The sequence below is a fragment of the Zeus faber genome (genome assembly GCF_960531495.2).
Source record: "Zeus faber genome assembly, chromosome: 10".
Taxonomy (NCBI): domain Eukaryota; kingdom Metazoa; phylum Chordata; class Actinopteri; order Zeiformes; family Zeidae; genus Zeus; species Zeus faber.
In genome coordinates this window covers 1054455-1074213 of record NC_137199.1, presented here as the reverse complement: position 1 = coordinate 1074213, position 19759 = coordinate 1054455, and positions in this window count along the sequence as shown.

Below are 19759 nucleotides of genomic sequence, written 5' to 3'. Positions count from 1 at the left end.
TCAAATTTGGCGAGTGTCTACAAGACACTTTGGGGATTAAAAGTCATTAAGATTTAGTTTTCGTCACACCATGTGGGCGTGGCAATGCGTTGAATTTTATGTAAAAAAAACCCACTTTTTTTGGGGCCTTAAGAAACTCAAAATCACAAAACTTTGCACACTCGTCAGTCCCAGTGTGTCCTTTGATATTCTATGGGTCCCGTACATGGGTGTGTCAAAATGGCCGCCTACGCCTATAGAAAAAAAAAATCAAACCTATTCCATTTATTCCACAAAAAGTCACAAATTCTGTACACATATGCAAACATCACTAAAATTAAAAAATATATATATTGCCGCCATGACTGAAAGACAACAGGAAGTCGGCCATATTGGATTAAAAGTGCAATTCTAGTCACTTTTTTGTGATTTTCATGCTTTGTACTTTTGCAAACTCCAAGGCGACATATCCAATCGACTTCAAACTTGATGAGTGTCTACAAGACACCTTCTTGACTCCTCCTAGGGCAGGGGTGTCAAACTCAAATATACAGTGGGCCAAATTTAAAACTTGGACAAAGCCGCAGCCCAACATTGATATTTATTGAAAAAATTGACCTAAACAAGTTCAAACAATATTGAACAAGCAAAGCTTGATATAACTTAATATTGTACACATGTGTAGTTTATTGATGGGTGTGATGTGTTGATGAATGAAGGAGTGACCGCTGACGCTGACTTGATAAAAATAATAGTTTTAATACACAAATCAGCATCAATATACAAACTACAATACTATACAAAGTCTCGACAGAGAGAAGAGTAATTGAGCATACAATGTTAATTGGCTTAATAGAAATTACTTAATAACAAACAAAATTTGTTATAATATACCCTTCTGACCATGCTTAGTCGTAGCAATACACCAAATGTGTGGAGTGTGAGAGCGAAAAACCCATCTGGCAGCTTCCTTTCTTAGTACATCCATCAATCAATCAAGACAGGAAAATTCTCTGCCCCAGGCAACCACCTAAGGTACTCCAAACCAATTAACAGAAAAAGACGAAGGGTTTAGAAAACTGTATAGGAAGTTACATATAAATGCATACATTTAGAACCTCAGAAATAAATCAAAAAATTTGTTCAAAGTCAGGCTGGTCGACCCATCGGACCTTCCAGTGGACCTTTCCCTGCCTAGCACCAATGTCCCTCAAAAACCGCAAAAAAGAAAATACCTGAGGTCCCAATGTGTTCACTTCATCCTACTTCAGACAACTCAAAGAAAACAATAGCAAATCAAAGTAATATGTCTTGCTAAAAATATCTAGTGTAGAGTACAGGATATTCATCAATAATACAGGTTACATTGTAATAAAAAAAACTCCAATATTATTAAAACATTAAGGACACATATGTATGTATTGAACTGTTGCTTTTTTAACACCGTCAACTTTTAATGATATTTCACTCGACACTCCTGATCATGATGTCCTCATTCAGGGTCCACCGTCCATTTTCATCCTCCATTTGCGAGTGTCCATGTTTGAGTGTTCAATCCATTATGCTGTTAGAATCTCTGGACACAGCCATCCTCTGACTGGTCCTGAAAGAAAGAATCACCAGACAGTATCTTGTACAAACATCAAATACAGTATAGTAATTTCACTTTTGCATTAAACTTTAACATTATTCCAATATATGATTAACATTTTCCTTTTCCCCCCTTTGTCCATGCATTTTCTCAGTCAAAAATAGCCTTGAGTAAATGACGGAATAAGATATTCAGAATAGATCTTTCTATAATAGTGTTAGCTCCTAACTACACACCTCTACCCAATTCAGTCCTGTATGCTGACAGATTTTAACAATTAACAAACAAAACAAAACAGCGATTTTTTAGCACACCATTCATTTTTTAACAAACTCCTTGGCTTTGCGGATGATAAACAGCTCCTAAACGTTGCTTAATTCCCAATTTTTGCTGAATTAATGTTATTGTTCTATCCACAAACTCTTTGCCATTATCTGAGGATATGCGATCTGGAAGTCCCCCCCTGCTTATGACCTCACGACACAAGAACTTGGCAACTGACTGAGCATCTTTACGCTTGGTTGGACATGCCTCAGGCCACCGTGATAATCTATCCACAATGACTAACATGTATCTTTTACCTCCTATCTGTCTTATCATGTCAACAAAATCCACAACCAACTCACGCATATGACCTGTCGGAGTTGGAATGTGACCAGGCGGACCCAACACACCCCTCAGAACATTATTTTTAAGACAGATTGTGCATCTACCTATGACATAATCAATTTGCTCAAGCAAGTACCGTGCCCGAAAACCATACTCTTTCGTGATTTTTCTCCTAACCTCCCCCCTTGGAACATGGGCTAACCCATGTGCTTCCTGAATCACCAGACCTAGTAGGTCAGGGGGTGCTACCATCAGTCCTTCATGATTTCTCCACAGACCAGTAGAATCTTGTGTGGCCCCTTGGCCCAACCATAATTGTTTATCTATGGCTGACGGCGCTTCTTGCATCGTGATCACATCTCTGAGCGTGATTTTATCTTCCAAATCCACTTCATGAGTGACCAGAAGAACCTTGCCTGCTTTATTTGCTCCTGTAACTGCTTTAGCAGCCTCATCAGCTGCTTTGTTACCTTGTGTGACCCTTGACGTGTCCATTTTGTGTGCTGCACACTTAGCTACAGCTATTTCCTTTGGTTTCATCATTGCATGCAACAATTTCATTATCTGGGCATAATGCTGTATCAGAGAACCATTGGTTTTCTTAAATCCTCGATTTTCCACACTGATCCAAATAAATGACACACATTATGTGCATATGCAGAATCTGTATATATTGTCACTCGCTTGCCTTCGGCCAATAGACAAGCTTCAGTCAGGCCCACAAGTTCAGCAAGCTGTGCAGAAGCAGGTTGTGGTATTACTTCTGCTTTCTCAACAACAAATTCAGTTCCCTGGGCTTTGACTACTGCGTAACCAGCGCTCAATGTGTCTCCTATTCGATAGCAGGACCCATCAGTCCTGTACTCCACATCTGACACATGCAGTGGGAAAGCTTGCAAGTCTGATCTGAGATTTGCATATCTCTCTACTTCCTGAACACAATCATGTGGCTCTCCATCCTCTGGTGTTGGTAAATTCTCAGCTGGATTTACCGTGACGCACATTACTAAGGTGACATCTTCCTGCTCTAAGAGCCTATGATAGTCTCTTAACCTAGACATAGTCAATGTACATTTACCGAAGTTCAAAAGATTTCTAAGACTATGATGGGCAAGAATTGTCACTGGGTAACCCATAGTTACTGATGATGCTTTATCATACATGAGATAAACTCTGGCATCTCTCTGACTGTTCTAGGCTTTGGTGCTGTGCGAATGGCTTCCAAATGACTCTCAGGATGCGTCTGTGTCATTGGGTTATTGTTTGACCCAAATAAACGACTTTTTCTTGACAATATTGTAGCTTCTTCTGAGAGGCCTTGTGTCCTTTGTCTGCCAATAGCTGTAACAGTTTGACTGAGTCCTCATAGCACGTTTCCTTATCTGGTGAACAGATGACGATGTCGTCCACATACTGAATGACAGTACTTTTCAAGATCTGATCAATCCCAGCCAAGTCATCCTGCAACACTTTATTGAAAATGTGAGGGCTATGTTTGAATCCTTGAGGGAGCCTCTTGTACTTGAAGGTTTGTCCTTTGTATGTGAATCCAAACAATCCTTGACTTTCTTCGCTCAGTGGAACACTGAAAAATGCTCCACACAAATCCAACACTGTGAAGTGTGTAGCCTCTGGAGGAATTTGGGCTAACAAGGTATGTGGATCTGGTACATCTGCTGGGAAATTCTGCACCACTTCATTTATCACTCTTAAATCATGTACCAAGCGATAGGACTCATCTGGTTTCTTTAAAGGCAATATTGGCATATTGCTCTGAGGATCCAAACATATTTCCACTACACCTGCTTTTAACAGTCCTTCAATTTGTGGTTCAATCCCTTTGATTGCCTCCTCGTTCCGATGTCAGTACTATGTTGTGACCACAAACATTCTGGAATTTGTTGCAGCATCTCCTCTCTCATGCTGTCTGAGTCCAATTTAGCGCTGAACATTGACTCATGTGTCATCTGTATCACTTGTGGTTGTCCTTGTCCTTGAGCTGAAATCATGATTTTCATGAACTTCTGTTCTTCACTTATCCAGATAGCAAGATTCTCCTTTATTGGTGCAAAAATGGCTTCCTCAGCTTCTGCCATCATTTCTCCTATTTGCTTCTGCTCACATCCTTCGGCCACCATTAAAGTCACATGTGGCACACTTTTCACAATGTCACACTCTTTCTCAAGATATTCATTGGTGTTTATCTTCATCGCTGCTCCTTGTGGTCCCACAATTATGCAGCATGAGTTCAGCTGAACATGCTTCGGTTGACTACTCAACCATTCTTCTGGATCCAATTGGTCAGTTTTCTTGAAATATTTCAGCGTGCAGTGATGTGGGTACTCAGGGGGCTTAGCATCAGGCATATTTGCCACAATGAACTTCTACCACATCTTGGCTGGCTCTAATAGCTCTGGACTAAGATTTCAATCCAATATACTGAAGAAGTCTCGGTCTCTGGTGCCATAGATAACTGGTGGTAGACATCAGGTGACACATCCACCAGACAGCCGTCTGGTGTACACCGTATTGTACAATTTAGTTTGCACATGGCATCTGTTCCCAAGAGTGCAATGGGCGTATGTTCTGACACCAAAATAGGTAGTGTGATTTTCCGATTTCTAAAGCCGAGTTCAATTGGTTTTGTGAGAGAAATCATCTGTTTCACACCCTCAAACCCGATTGTCTGTACCAATTGGTCAGACATGGGGAGATGTATATCATCTTCAGGCCGAACACAGTTGAAAGCTGCTCCGCAATCAAGGCTTATCATTTATTTTCACCTCTATTTTTGGATCTTGCTCCGGCCCTGATACTACCAGCTGACACCTCCCTTTCGAGTCTTCTGGGCACCCCTAGAAACCAGGTTCCGGACCCCTGTAAGGGTTCGCCGGTCCCCAGGGTGGCTGTGAAGCCTCCTCTGAACCTGTAGCAGTCACGTACAAAATGACCTAGTTGTCCACAATTATGACACACTCCTTGAGACTGTTGGAAATTTCCTCCTCTTCCTCTTCCTAAATTTCCTTGACCTCTTCCTCTCCATGTTTGTGGTTGGTCAAAAACTGGCTGTGGAAAGGAGACAGTGGGGACCACAGGTGGTAGAACCTGAATCTGTTCATGCTGTGGTTGTGGTGGTAAATGATTTGGTTGTGACTGGCTCTGCATAACCATAGCTTGTTTCCTTTCCTTCTTCTTGTTATCCACCAACTGTATTTGGTTGAGTTTTCTGAGAGTCTCCTGGTCCTGTTCCTTCTTCTTTGTACTGTTGGAGATCGGGTAGATTTTTATGGTTATTTTAGCCTTGCCCGTCTCTATTATTTGTTCGTCCTCATCTTTGAAGAGAAAGTTGCCCTCCTGTGTAATCACTGGGAGCTGGGGATAAACATCAGTGAACTTCACCTCCTTCTCATAAGGCGGGGGCTTCTTTACAGATACTGTATGTGAGAAGGGTGGGTAATCTTCTCCATCAATTTTTCTGTTTCCTTTTCATTTTTCTTTATTTCTTGTCTACTTTGTTCCCTTTTTTCCTTTGCAGCTTCAAACCATGTCTGTCCCTCCTTTGCAAACAGTTGCAGAGTGCCAAGTTCTGTTTGTCTTTTCTCCGTGCGTCTCTTTCCTTTCTTGCCTTTCTTTTGGTTTACTTTATATGTGGACACAAGCACCTGCATTGTTTTAATCACATCCGGGTTAAGAGTTCCTTCAACTGGCCATGGTTGTTCAATGTCAGGCCAACGCTTGCTCCATTTTCCTGATATTTTTGCAATATCTTTAATAAGGGGATTGTTCTTTTGCACTACATCAATAGGAGTAATTCCTTTTGTAATTTTAGTATCCATTTTTGACATCCTAATGACCCTCTTATTTTTCTTTTATTGTAAATCAAATTGAATTATTTAAAAATTTGTTTATAAAGCCCCATGTAATCACACTCATCAAAAACAGCTGAATTTGCCAACCCCAAAGGAGACCAATTTCTTCCATCTGATCACACTCATTTATGTCAAATTATCAAAATTATATCAGTGTTCATTTTCAAAACAGCATATATAAACCAGAGCCAGATAATGAAACCAATATTCACAGAACTCAACAGTATTTAAATCAAATCAGCTTTTCCCCATGTGATCAATCAATCAATCAATAATACTCCATTAATTAGGCAAATGCCTTAATTAGTCAGTCCGCTGCCAAGTCTCTCACAACCCATATGTGAAAACAAACTAAACACATATATTATAACTAAATGTACAGACATATACAGTAGGTAAATGCAGGCGAGGTTTGTTGAAAGAGTTTGTGGATTAAACCCTACTGGCCTTTAATTGGTTTAGATGGATTCAGGATTCCAGAACGTTGTCATCCGCAAGCCTCTTTGAAGATCTCCCAGATGTCTTGTCATCTGCCCTATGGATGATTTAGTTCACACTCATTCCGTCTTCTCTGTCTTTCCCCCACCTTTCACTCAGCATAGTAAAAGAGAGGAAGAAAGAAAAAAGAAAAAGAACAACAGAAGAGTTCAGTGTCTTAGGCTAACTCTAAATTATTATACACACTGTAATACAATTCAGTGTGACATACATTTTCATCTTTTTTATTTTGCGTGCACTTGAAATAAAGCAATGGTTACTTTTAATCATGCAATGCATTTAAAGTCCAAAGAGTATATTAGTCAATCTGATATCAGTTTTAGTTAGTTATTTTTTTTCTATGTATCTATTTATTTTTATTTTATTTTATTATTTTTATTCTATTTATCTATTTATTTTTATTTTATTTTATTATTTTGTATTCTAACTACTGAGAGAAAAGAGTAGAGCAGGGGCTCAATCACAGCCCCTCTTGTCAGGAGGAGTTCCACTAAGTTCCACTCTTGTGTGAGGCACCACCCCTTGCTCCACCTCTTAAATTTAGCAAAGACTTCCAGTATGGACTCGTCGTCAGTGAGTGAACATCCTGTTTTGGCTCCTGTAGGAACAGCCCAGTTCAATGCAGTTACGCACAGTCGTAAATCAAAGCTGTTTTCTCTCAGCAGCCGAAACCCAAAACCTCTTTTCTTGCATCAAGAACCAGCGTCTTCACCCCAACAAGATCATCTGCTCCTTCAACCAGACAGGACTCACAGAAATCACCGCCACACACACCCCAAGCACAAAAAGAAAAAGAAAAAACCCACAATTCACAAATCCTACTTCCAATTCAGAGCAGGAGATTTTCTTTTCTTTCCTGAATGTGTACATGCATGTGTAGGCAGACTGTGGCTCTAGTCCTTCAGAAGGTCTGTCTTTTACATATGTAAACAGATATTCTGCCTCCCACCTGTCCAGAAAGCTCCTATTTTCTGCCTTTCTTTTTGCTATTTTTGGGATGGGTAGCACGGTGCCAGTAGCAGCATGAGGTCACTATGACTACTGTCAACAGAGGAGAGGGTGTTTATGGGTCTTGTACTGATTGACACGCCAAAACACGAGCAGAGCATTCTGGGATTTGTAGTATTAGCGGTACATGCGGTGTATAATACCGGCGGGCCAGCTCTAGAGGTAATTTGGTATTGCCTCGCGGGCCAAATATAATTACACTGCGGGCCATATTTGGCCAGAGTTTGACACCTATGTCCTAGGGGATTTATCGGATCAACTTCAAACTTGACGAGTGTCTACAAGACACCTTGGGGATTAAAAGTTATTAAAAGATTTAGTTTTCTCCACACAGTGTGGCCGTGGCGGTGCAAATGTCAAATGTCAAGGTCATTTGCATTTGCACTGAGCTATCGTATCCACAACTTCTGGAAATGGTTAAGCTATAATATTTCTAATAGATATTATATTATCTATTAAATATGTATATATTTATTTACCTATACACACTCACATGCACGCACACACACACACACACACACACACACACACACACACACACACACACACACACACACACATAGTACAGACGACAGGCAATGATTAAGCTAATATATTACTGTGGTGTGGTTTGAGCAGCAACAGCTCTTCTGCTTCTAGCTAATTAGGGCTGAGGATCAGTGTGGCTGTATAACTGTTGCTCGTTGATTGGTCTAATGAGTAACAGGTGAAACCCACATCTACACACACACACACACACACAGGTAGTGATGGCAAAACGATGCTTTCTGAACCTTTGAAATTTTGAATCATTGGATTGAAAATGGGTTTCGCTTCTCGAAGCTTCGTTCACAGCGCTTGCCAGTGGTATGGGTGTGTGGGTGTGGCTTTAAAGGTTCCAGTCCGACACTGAATCCTGCTCGTGTGTAGCATTTAACTGAGCTATTTGGAGCTAACGCCGAGTATTATCTTAATGACAGGAGTAGCTCCCGTCATTTTGCTCGTCGCAGAAAAGACACCTGTCCCCTCGAGAGCCGGATATTTAAAGGAATATTTCAAACGATTTGAGTTCCAAGAGAACATTTTACAGCCTATTTTGGACACATGGTGTACTATTTATAATGTCCCGTCATTTATGTACTCAACTGTCCTGGCTATTGCGATGGGCACCAGGGCTTGTGGTTTGGATCCGCTTATGTTGCCTTGTGGCTCGGAGCTGCTGGTGATGGCAATGTCCATCATCACACAGCCTGACATTTCGCTTGGACAGAATCGTAACAAATAACCCTCATCACATTCTACCTCCATTTATACAGCTGCTACGTTCACCACCCTCTAGTCCTTACCTTCCACTATGCTCTACTCAACTGCACCTTGCTCTGGCCATGCACTTTCAAACTTCATGTTCAACAGTCGTTTGTATACAGGCATAACATTTAAGCAAACAATTATAAATATGTGGGAATCATAAATATAAAATCCTTAGCACCCATTGAGGTCGTAATTGACTGTTCACACATTGCATTACAACTATCGAACCTCCCAGAACACATTTTATTTTAATGCATTGCGCTTTGCCTTGTCATTGTCTTCCTTTCTAAAGTTCAGCCACATTGTTAATTGTTAAATCTTCAATTATAACAGGCTGTCACTGTTTTGAGAACACTCAACATTGACCGCGTGGATGCGCAGCAGTGTGATCCTGGACAGATGGCCACCCAGCTTGAGCTGATCCTAGCATGTTGCCAGCTGTTCTGTTGCTCGAGGTGTCCGAGTGGACACTTTATTTACGCCTGGTTTTATTCAATGTGTTTATAATATGAAATTAGAAAGAATGAAATGGCCATCAATTTCATTTTTTGGGGGGTTGGGGGGGTATGTTAATCGACTAACCGATATGATAGTCTAAAGACCAATCAATAGAAAAAGTTGTTTAACCTAAACACCCAGCAGTAAGGTTTTTGGATGCTTTAAATTGCAGTACACATGTTCTAGAAAATTATTAGTTTCTAAGTTATGGAGCCATTTCAAAATGTTATTGTTACATTAGTGTCTTGTGCTTTTCTCATTAATCTATTGTGCCGACACACTTTTAGATGCCTTGTGGAAAGTGCTACCGTCATTCTCAAACGGCCAAGAAGAGGATGGAGGAGCAACGCTCTGTGCCCATTGAACCTCAGCAATGCACTGCCACTTCTGCACGTATGTAGCAAACCACTCATTACATGACTGTAAACTGCCTCCCTCATGGTTTTTTTTGTATTAAGCAGGACGTTTTTGTAATTGTGTTTACATAATTTGGGTTTTACAAAGGTTCAATGGTATTTATACTGGGTATTTGTCTGTTAATCAACAGGCCGTGGTACAGGTGGCATAATGTGCGCCCGTGACCAATTTCGACCGTGACCGGATGAAGCCACAAGCTGGCCATTCCAGCAGTGTCTTCAGATAAGAAGGTGTTACAGAAATTAAAGGGTCACTTTAATCTGCAGTTTGTCAGTCGGTGGTCTTAAATAAAGAGGCAGACAGACCTTAGTTTTGTACAAGGGTCGGATCAGAGATGTGCTAAGTAGCAGCTCTCTGAGTCGAACAGTTTATTTTGGGAAGTCAGAAACAATATATAGTCAGTTTGGCGTTACTGGTCATTGGTGAACTATGTGACAAATGTTGTTCTTGCTCTCCGCAGCTGTGTCAAGGTGAGGCCTGAACACTGATAGCTGGGTCTGGACTCCAAGGCTGGGATGTCTGGAATTATGTGAATTATGGAAAATATGTGACTGGGGTTATATGAGTTTGTGTTCGTCATTATGTGTGTGCATATATGTTTATGTGATACATAGATTTATATATATTGTGACATTATTTTGTTACATTCCACCCTTTTAATCACATTAAGAGATAGGGATAATAAAAATTAACATTATAATACGTAAACATTAAGACATCGTTATATCATATTTATTCAAAATTAATCACATCATAATAAATGCTTAAAATAATTATGTAATAAACTCTTAAAATGAATGACATTACAATATTATTGTAATTATAATATAACACTCTGTAAAGCATCAGTGGTGCTAATTCATGAAGATTCAAAACACGATGTCACAACCTGTGCGGGATACAAAATCAGGTATAAAATATCAAGTATAAAATAATAAATAACATGCGGGAATTGTCATTAGAGCTGTCACAAACCTAACAAACTGTATATATATATTTATTTATATAATATTTCTGAGCAAACCAGAAAAACATCAACACTACAAATTCACGAAGATTCAATGTAGTGCGTCATGTGTGGTTTTAAACCTAATCCTAATTTTAACAGGGAGCCAATGTCGAGATCTAAGAACAGGTCTGATGTGTTCAATCTTTTATTTAATTGTATTAGTTAGTTAGTATATTATGAAATTAGAAAGAATGAAATGGACATCAATTTCATGTTTTGGGGGGTTGGGGGAGTATGTTAATCTACTAACCGATATGATAGTCTAAAGACCAATCAATAGAAAAAGTTGTTTAACCTAAACACCCAGCAGTAAGGTTTTTGGATGCTTTAAATTGCAGTACACATGTTCTAGAAAATTACTAGTTTCTAAATTATGGAGCCATTTCAAAATGTTATTGTCAAATTAGTGTCTTGTGCTGTTCTCATTAATCTATTGTGCCGACACACTTTTAGATGTCTTGTGGAAAGTGCTACCGTCATTCTCAAACGGCCAAGAAGAGGATGGAGGGGCAACGCTCTGTGCCCATTTAACCTCAGCAATGCACTGCCACTTCTGCACGTATGTAGCAAACCACTCATTACATGACTGTAAACTGCCTCCCTCATGTTTTTTTTGTATTAAGCATGACGTTTTTGTAATTGTGTTTACATAATTTGGTTCACACAAAGGTTCAATGGTATTTATACTGGGTACAGGTCTGATGTGTTCAATCTTTTATTTAATTGTATTAGTTTATTATTATTATTATTATTATTAATTTATTTTTTGTCCCAGTGAGAACGCGTTCTGCCGCATTTTGGATTTACTGTAGCTGCTGCACAGCTGATTTCGGGAGGCCGGTGAATAGGCCATTATAGTTGTCCTATCTACTTGTGATGAATGCATCAATTAATTTTTCAGCGTCTGCTTTTGACAGGAAGCCTTTGTTGTGTTTTTTTAAATGGTAGTAGTAATAGTAGTCATCGTTAAAAGATCACTGACTGTGGACCTGAGAGTTCTAGCTGGTTTGTGTATAATTAGCATTTATTTTATATACTGAGGTGCAAGGCCATTTATAGCTTTATTTACAAGTAGCAGAATTTTTTTAATCAATCTAAGAACAGGTGTGATGTGTTCAAACGTTTATTTTCTGTGATATCAGAGGGGGTGAGTAGTGTGGCTTGATTAAGTGGGGAGAAGCATTGGATTTTTATGTTTGGCATGTCAAGCAATGTGAAACACATGATAACGCAAAAATCTTTGTGGTGTCATTTGTGTTGTTTTGCCAGTTTGTAGGATCAGTTCTAATTTAGAAGAGAAATATGCCACTGGGCAGAGTCTTCCCCCATGGGGTTGACACAGCACCGATAGCATATATCCACCCTTTTGATTCACAAACTGAGTAAACAGGAGTCTATAGTCAGGGATCCATTGAAACAGGTTGTCAGGTAGTTTGCGTATCATTGCTTGAACCACACATTTTTGTCATCGTTTTCCTGTGTGTGTGCGTGTGTGTGTATGGATGTATACATGTCACCTGATCAGGGCGTTCAGAGCCATGGTTTGGGTCATTCCCTGGGGTCCTCTCCTCCCAGTGTCAACTCTGATATTGTCCTGATTTCCCTGTTTGACCCCAGTTGGCCTGTGGTCGTCTCTGTCGTGACATGAAACAGTTGCGGGCCCAGTGTCCTTCCTGGCCGCAGCGATTGCAGGTGTTGGGACCTCCTCGGCCTTGGCGATTGATACGGCTCCCACGGAATCCTCTGCCTCATGTAAACCGGCAAGAGGTGTTTTGCTGATTGTCATCTGGGTCTGGGACTCACGTTGCTTCTTTTGATCTTGTTTGTGGTCTTTGTCCCTTTGGTGTGTCTCTTAGGCATGATCAGCGTGGAGGATGGTGTCAGCGCAGGTCGCCGTCTTCCAGGTGACAAATGAACGTTTCAACATGTCACCAAGTGTGGACACAAGTCTGATGAAGAATGCAGACCGTAGACGAGTCTCATATGGTGTCAGGGGAGGTGCCCCCATGTTTTCAGGTTTCACCAGTCCACTGTGGTTGTGGGAAACAACTTTCAGGCATCCAGCGTAGGCTTGTGGTGTCTCGTCTGGGTTCTTTTTTTTTTTTTTTTTAAAGTTCATGGTGGTTCTTTTCTTGCTGTTTTTTTAGGCGGGTTGGGTGGAAGTGGAGGTAGCCGTATCTGCAGGGCGGCAGCTGCTTGCGGGGCATCGTTTTCGTCGCTCTCCACGTCGACCACTGGTATGTCTGCGTTGATGATGTTAGGCTCGTCGTCAAGGATGAGGTTGGGTAAATTTGGAGGTTGATGCTGTACAGGAGGATGGGAGAAAAGCTCCAGATCCAGGGGAGTTCTGTCTGGTAACATAGGATACAAAGAATAACATTGATTAGCATTATACGATGGTGGCGCTGATGGCTTTCCCTGTCTCTTTCCCTGATCCGCGTCTCTCTGTCCCTTTCACTCTCCCTGCTTCATATTGTGAACGATCGTTCTGGCTCAGGGCCAGGGAATGAGGAAGAGGAGACAGGTGAAGGCGAAATAGTGCCCGTTGGCGTGTTTATTAACAAGTCTCTTAAATCAAAGGTGGCTCGTGGCCCGAAAAAGAAACTCAGGGCTCGCAGGCCAATATATATAAGTAGTTCTGGTTTCCGTGGATCCCCGCTTCCTGGATCTCCAGCTGTCCGTGTCGGATCGTGCCTCTCAGCCTGACTTGCCTTCACGCCCATTCTACTCCGGACACACACACACACACACACACACACACACACACACACACACACACACACACACACACACACACACACACACACAGACACACAATGTTCCTGTTTTGGGGATCAGGCGAATCAGCGGAGTCCCTCCGCTGATTAGGCTGATCCCCAGCAGCTGAGCGGCCCCGGGATGGGAGACTGCACTGCCTGTCTGCAGCGGCAGCTTGGCCCTGCCCCCTTGGTCAGGGTCCCCCCACCGTCGCACTGAGGCCGGGCGCTGTCCGGCCGACAGCCAATCCCCCCCCCCCTTCCCCACCCGGAGCGGGAGAGGAAGTTCGCTACGACCATCTGGGCACCCGGCCTGTGGATCACCCAGAAGTTGAAGGGTTGTAGGGCCAGATACCACCGGGTGATCTGTGCGTTTCAAGATTCAAGATTCAAGATTCAAGAGGTTTATTCGTCGCATACATATACATACTTTCATACATATATGCAGTGAAATGTAATGCAACGCACCCAGTGATAACACACAATATGTCCTAGGAAAAATGTATTTCTAACAGACCAACTAACTGACTCCTAAAACGTAATACAGTAAGTTGAATACTTATAGAATAAAGATAAAATATATAGAATAAAATACAATAAAATAAAATGAGATAAAATGGAATAGATAGAAGGAATATGCTTATGTATATGGAATAGGCAATTATGTATATACAGATATGTGCATTAAAGTGGCATGTGAATAAAGTGAGATAGTGCTTGGGATAATACAGCACAGTATACAACAGTACGGTGCAGCAATACGGCATCACGAACAACCCTGAACAGTGACACAGTATGCGGTTCAGTATGCTACATATAGTACAGTAGGTAGTGGAGCCTATGTGTATGGCTCAATGAGGACCCCTGGAGAGGTCAGCATTGACAGTTCTAATGGCTTGCGGGAAAAAACTCAGTCTCAGTCTCTCTGTTCTCGCTGTGTGACTGCGGAGGCGCTTGCCTGACCGCAGCAGCTGGAACAGTCCGTTGTTGGGGTGATGAGGATCCTTCATGATCCTGCGGGCTCTGCTACTACACCTCCTGGTGTATAACTCCTGCAAGGGGAGGGGGGGGGGGTAGTTCCAGTGGTACGTTCAGCTGAACGCACCACCCTCTGCAGGGCCCGCCTGTCCTCAGCTGTACAGTTCCCAAACCAGGCAGTGATGTTGCCTGTCAGGATGCTCTCCACTGCTCCAGAGTAGAAGGACTTGAGGAGGCTCACCGAGACCTGGAATTTCCTCAGCTGCCTGAGGTGGTAAAGATGCTGCCTCGCTTTCCTCACCAGAGTGTCTGTTTGTAAAGTCCATGTTAAGTCCTCTGTGATGTGGACTCCCAGGTATTTGAAGCTGCTCACCCTGTCAACAGAAATCCTGTTAATCACCAAGGGCACGTGCGTCCTCGATTGCGATCCTCGCCTAAAGTCCACAATCAGTTCCTTAGTTTTGCTAATGTTCAGGTGGAGGCTGTTGTCCTGGTACCAGAGTGACAGGTCAGCCACCTCCTCGCGGTAGGCCTTCTCGTTGCAGTCGGTGAACAGGCCCACGACAACGGTGTCGTCAGCAAACTTGATGATGGTGTTGGAGCTGGACCTGGCCACACAGTCATGTGTGTACAGTAGGGGGCTGAGGACGCAACCCTGGGGGGATCCTGTGTTCAGGGTGAGGACGCTTGACGTGTGCTTCCCCACCCTGACCAGCTGGGGGTGGGCTGTGAGGAAGTCCAGGATCCAGGCGCACAGCGGAGCATTCAGTCCGAGCTCCTTCAGCTTGACAGCCAGTCTGGTGGGGACTATGGTGTTGAAGGCTGAACTGTAATCGATGAACAGCATTCTCACATAGGCCCCCTTCTGGCCATCCAGATGCGTGAGCATGGTGTGCAGTACCTGGGAAACCGCGTCATCCGTGGATCTGTTCTGCCGGTACGCGAACTGCAACAGGTCCAAGGTGTGGTGGAGGGAGGTCGCAGATGTAATCCTTAATCAACCTCTCGAAACACTTCATGATCACTGAGGTGAGGGCCATCGGACGGTAGTCATTCAGGCAGGAGAAGCGATCTTCAGGACTGGGACGATGGTGGACCTCTTGAAGCAGGACGGGACCACTGATTCAGCCAGGGATATTTTGAATATTGTGGTGAACACCGGGGCTAGCTGGTTAGCACAGGTCTTCAGTACTCGCCCAGATATGGCGTCTGGGCCCGCAGCTTTCCTGGTGTTCACCCGCATCAGAGCCCTCCTGACCTTGTGCACGGACACTGAGAGTGTGCGCTCATCCCCAGTGGTCCAATTAGCCGGCGAGCTAGCGGTGTTGTTGCCAGACTCGAACCGCACATAAAAGGAGTTCAGTTGGTTGGCTAGGGAGGCGTCCACACTCGTGGTTGGGGAGGGGCTGCTCTTGTAGTTTGTGATGGTCCGCAGCCCCTCCCACAAGCGTCTCGTGTCCCCCCGCTCCATCTGTAGCTCCACGGTCTCTCTGTTTAGCATCCTTCACCGCCCTCCGCAGATTGTAAAACGCCGCTTTGTAATTGTCCATATTTCTGGATACAAGACTCAAGACATAATCCTTTCTTTCTTTCTTTCTTTCTTTCTTTCTTTCTTTCTTTCTTTCTTTCTTTCTTTCAAATCCCCTGTATCCCCATCTGAATCCCCATGTAAGCGGCTGTGCGAGCATTCAGAGCGCAGCGGATGGTTTTATCAACCCACGGTTTCTGGTTTGGAAATATCCGAACTTTCACCGTGGGAATGATATTATCTGCTAGCGTAGTCACAAAACTTACTGCCACCTCCGTAAACTCGCTGACGTCACTTGAACGTGATTGGAACATGTCCCAGTCTACGTCAGTCAGAGCGTCCTGAAGCACAGCCTCTGATTGGTGCAGCCTCTGATTGGTGCAGCGTTGGTGTCATTAATGCAGTGGAGTGGGCATGGTCTGAATAAAGGGTGAAGCCCCTACCCAGGAGGTGATAACGGTGCTGTACCTCATCTCCCGCTCTACCAGCTTGCGGCTGAGGTACAGAACCAGCCGGACCACACCCTCGACCTCCTGGGACAGAATGGCTCCAAGCCCCCTGTCCAACGTGTCCGTCTGCAGACAAAAAGGAAGAGCAAAGTTAGGGGTATGCAGTACAGGCTCCCCACAGAGAGCTGCCTTTAATTTAACAAATTCCTGTTGGCATGACTCTGACCACTGGACCCGATCTGAAGCACCTTTATGAGTCAAGTCAGTCAAGGGGCTGGACAATGCTGCAAATTCCGGCACAAACCTCCTATAGTATCCGGCCAGCCCCAAAAACTGCTTGACCTCCTTCTTAGTCTTAGGTCTGGGCGTGCTTGCGACTGTAGCGGTCTTATCTACCTGCGGTCGGAGCAGGTAGATAAGACCCTCCCTCCCTAAGGTACCTCCCTCCACCCAACCGCGCACTTCTTTGGGTTGGTGGTGAGCCCCGGGTGCCTCAGGGACGCCAGCACTGCGTCCACATGCTGCATATGCCACTCCCACGCATCGCTATGAATAATGACATTGAATTGAATGACACATAAACAAAGTGCCATAGTCGGTCAGGATTTCCTTCGAAATCCCGACCCGGGAGATGACCTGAAACAGAGCCTGCACTGCATTTTTGTAGTCCACTAGGACTACCACAAATCGATAGCCCCGAGCACTACGGTCAAATGGCCCGATGAGATCCATAGCGATTCTCTCGAATGGAATCTAGAATAGCTGGTGGATTCACCCGCTGACACTCGGGACAGGCAGCACAGCGCTGCTGCATGTCCGCCCAGATGCCTGGGCAGTAGAAACAGGCCATTATCCACTCGAGTGTTTTTTCGTGTCCTAGGTGACCGGCTATCGGGTTATAATGAGCCGCCTGGAAGACTAAATCCCGACATCTTTTAGGGACTCACAATTGGGTAACTTCTTCTCCTGACTGAGTGTCACGGTTCACTCAATAAAATCTATCCCCAATTACTGCAAAATATGGGTGAATGAGCGCAGCCTCTGGACGCACTAACACGCCATCGATCTTATCTACCCGCTCAAAGGCCCTGCGAAGCGCATATTCCCACGATTGTTCCAGAGGAAAGTCCTCCATGTGATGGACTGAGGGTTCCGGGGAAGTTCCCACCTGGGTCTCCCCCTCCTCTGCTCTGGTGACCTCCGCCAGTGCGACCGCCGCGTCGGCGTGCGCCGGGCAACACTCACATATGCCTACTGACCGTGAGCACACCCCCCCTGTTTCTTTCATTAGAACATCGAAACTTGGCCAATTTGTACCCAAAATCAGGGGGTACAAGCGGGAACTAACCGCAGCCTTTACCATATGCTTTTTTTAAGCATCCTTGCTTAAATGATCTGAAAAAATGTATTTTAGAAATGATGTAAGAGTGTGAAAATGCTTCTCATTAAAATAAAGTCAATCAAAATCAAAATTTGTTATCTGCACCTATAGATTGTAAAAATATTACAAATAATATTCTTGATTAATCCAATGTTTCATTAATTTCCATGTTTCTGCTCAGAATGCAGGTATTTATTTATTATTTTGGCAATGCAATTATTGCACTGATAATTTCATATACAACAGCCACTAATTTCTTTATCATCACTATACTGTATGTAAACCTACTATCATTTTTATGGAAAAGCATTTGAGCTGAATTTGCAAAATTTCATTGAATTTAAAGTGAGGAATTCTTCAATAAAAGTTTCTCAAGTCAAAAAAGACGATCCATAGAAGTCAGGATAAAGTAAAATATTGGGGGGGTCTGTCATGCAGAAAAATAAGTCATCAATTCACTCAACATTCACCCCAGTCTTATCTGCTACAAGCGGCTCTGTCATAGGTTCTGGTGGTGGGCAGGTATCCCTGCCTTGATGTGGTCCTCCTGAGGCCTCAACACCAGAGATATACATCTAATACAAACACATTTAACAATTAATTTCTCCGAAACATTAGGTTAACAAACCCTGATCATCCAGAAACATCCAAATTCCACAAGTACTCGCTTTACTATAAAAGTAGATTACAATGTGTCACAGACCCCATTAGGAAGACAGCCATGTCTTTGTTAACAGAAAATCCTACTCATCATCATTACCTGTGTTTGTTTTTTAGTGAATGTGGAGTGCTTTGTGAAGCAATTTTATCCCCAATGAGTCTTGTAGACACTTGCCAACTTTGAAGTCTATCCGAAAAATCCCCTAGGAGAAGCTCGCAAAAGTACAAAGCACAAAAAGTGGCTAAAATATTACGAAAACACAGCTTTTTTTGTAACATGAAATTCAATGGTTGGTCACGACCACATCGTGTTACAAAAAAGATATATTTTAATAACTTTTAATCGTGAAGGTGTCGTGAAGACACTCGCCAAGTTTGAAGCCGATCGAATAAATGGCCTCGGAGGAGTTTGCGAAAGTACAAAGCATGAAAATTACCGTAAAGTGACAAAAATTACACATTTAATCCAAGATGTTACACAAGTGTCCCGAATTTTGTGAATTTCATGGTAAAAAGTGAATAGGTTTGATGTTTTGAAATTTTCAACAGGGCGTGTCCGGCCATTTTGCCACGTCCATGCACGGAACCCATAGAATATCAATTGCAAAAAGACAATGCGGATCTAAAAACCTCCGAAGTGTCTCACAGCGGAGATGGAAGTTGTAAAAAAAGAAAATAAAATAATGAAAGAGACCATCCTGGATATTAAATCCAGAAGTATGCGGGACAACCTCATATTTTCTGGGATCCCAGAGAACAACACAGAGTCCCCAGAAAATAGGGTGAAAGACTTTCTCTGCACCGCCCTGAAACTCCCGACGTACACCGTGTAGCAGATCACTTTTCACCAAGATCATCGACTGGGACACCGCGTGGGGAACCATCCCCGCTCCATCATTGCTAAGTTTGAACACTTCAAGCACAAGGAGCTGGTTAAAAGCAAAGGACAGGAGCTGAAAGGAACCACGCTGGGCATGAATGATCAATTCCCCCGGGAGAGCAATGACCGATGGAAAGTGCTGTATCCTGTCCTGAAGGAGAACTGGCAGAAGGGTAAACGCGCATCGATGGTTGTTGATAAATTATATATAGACGGTCTGTTATACCGAGACTCCTCCACCAAACGCTGGTTATTCTGATCATAATGTATTTATTCTTGTAATTCTGGTTATTAAATACTGCAAGATGTAGGAATAGGCATGCCATCTATGTCAGGATTTAAAATATCCCTCACTCCCA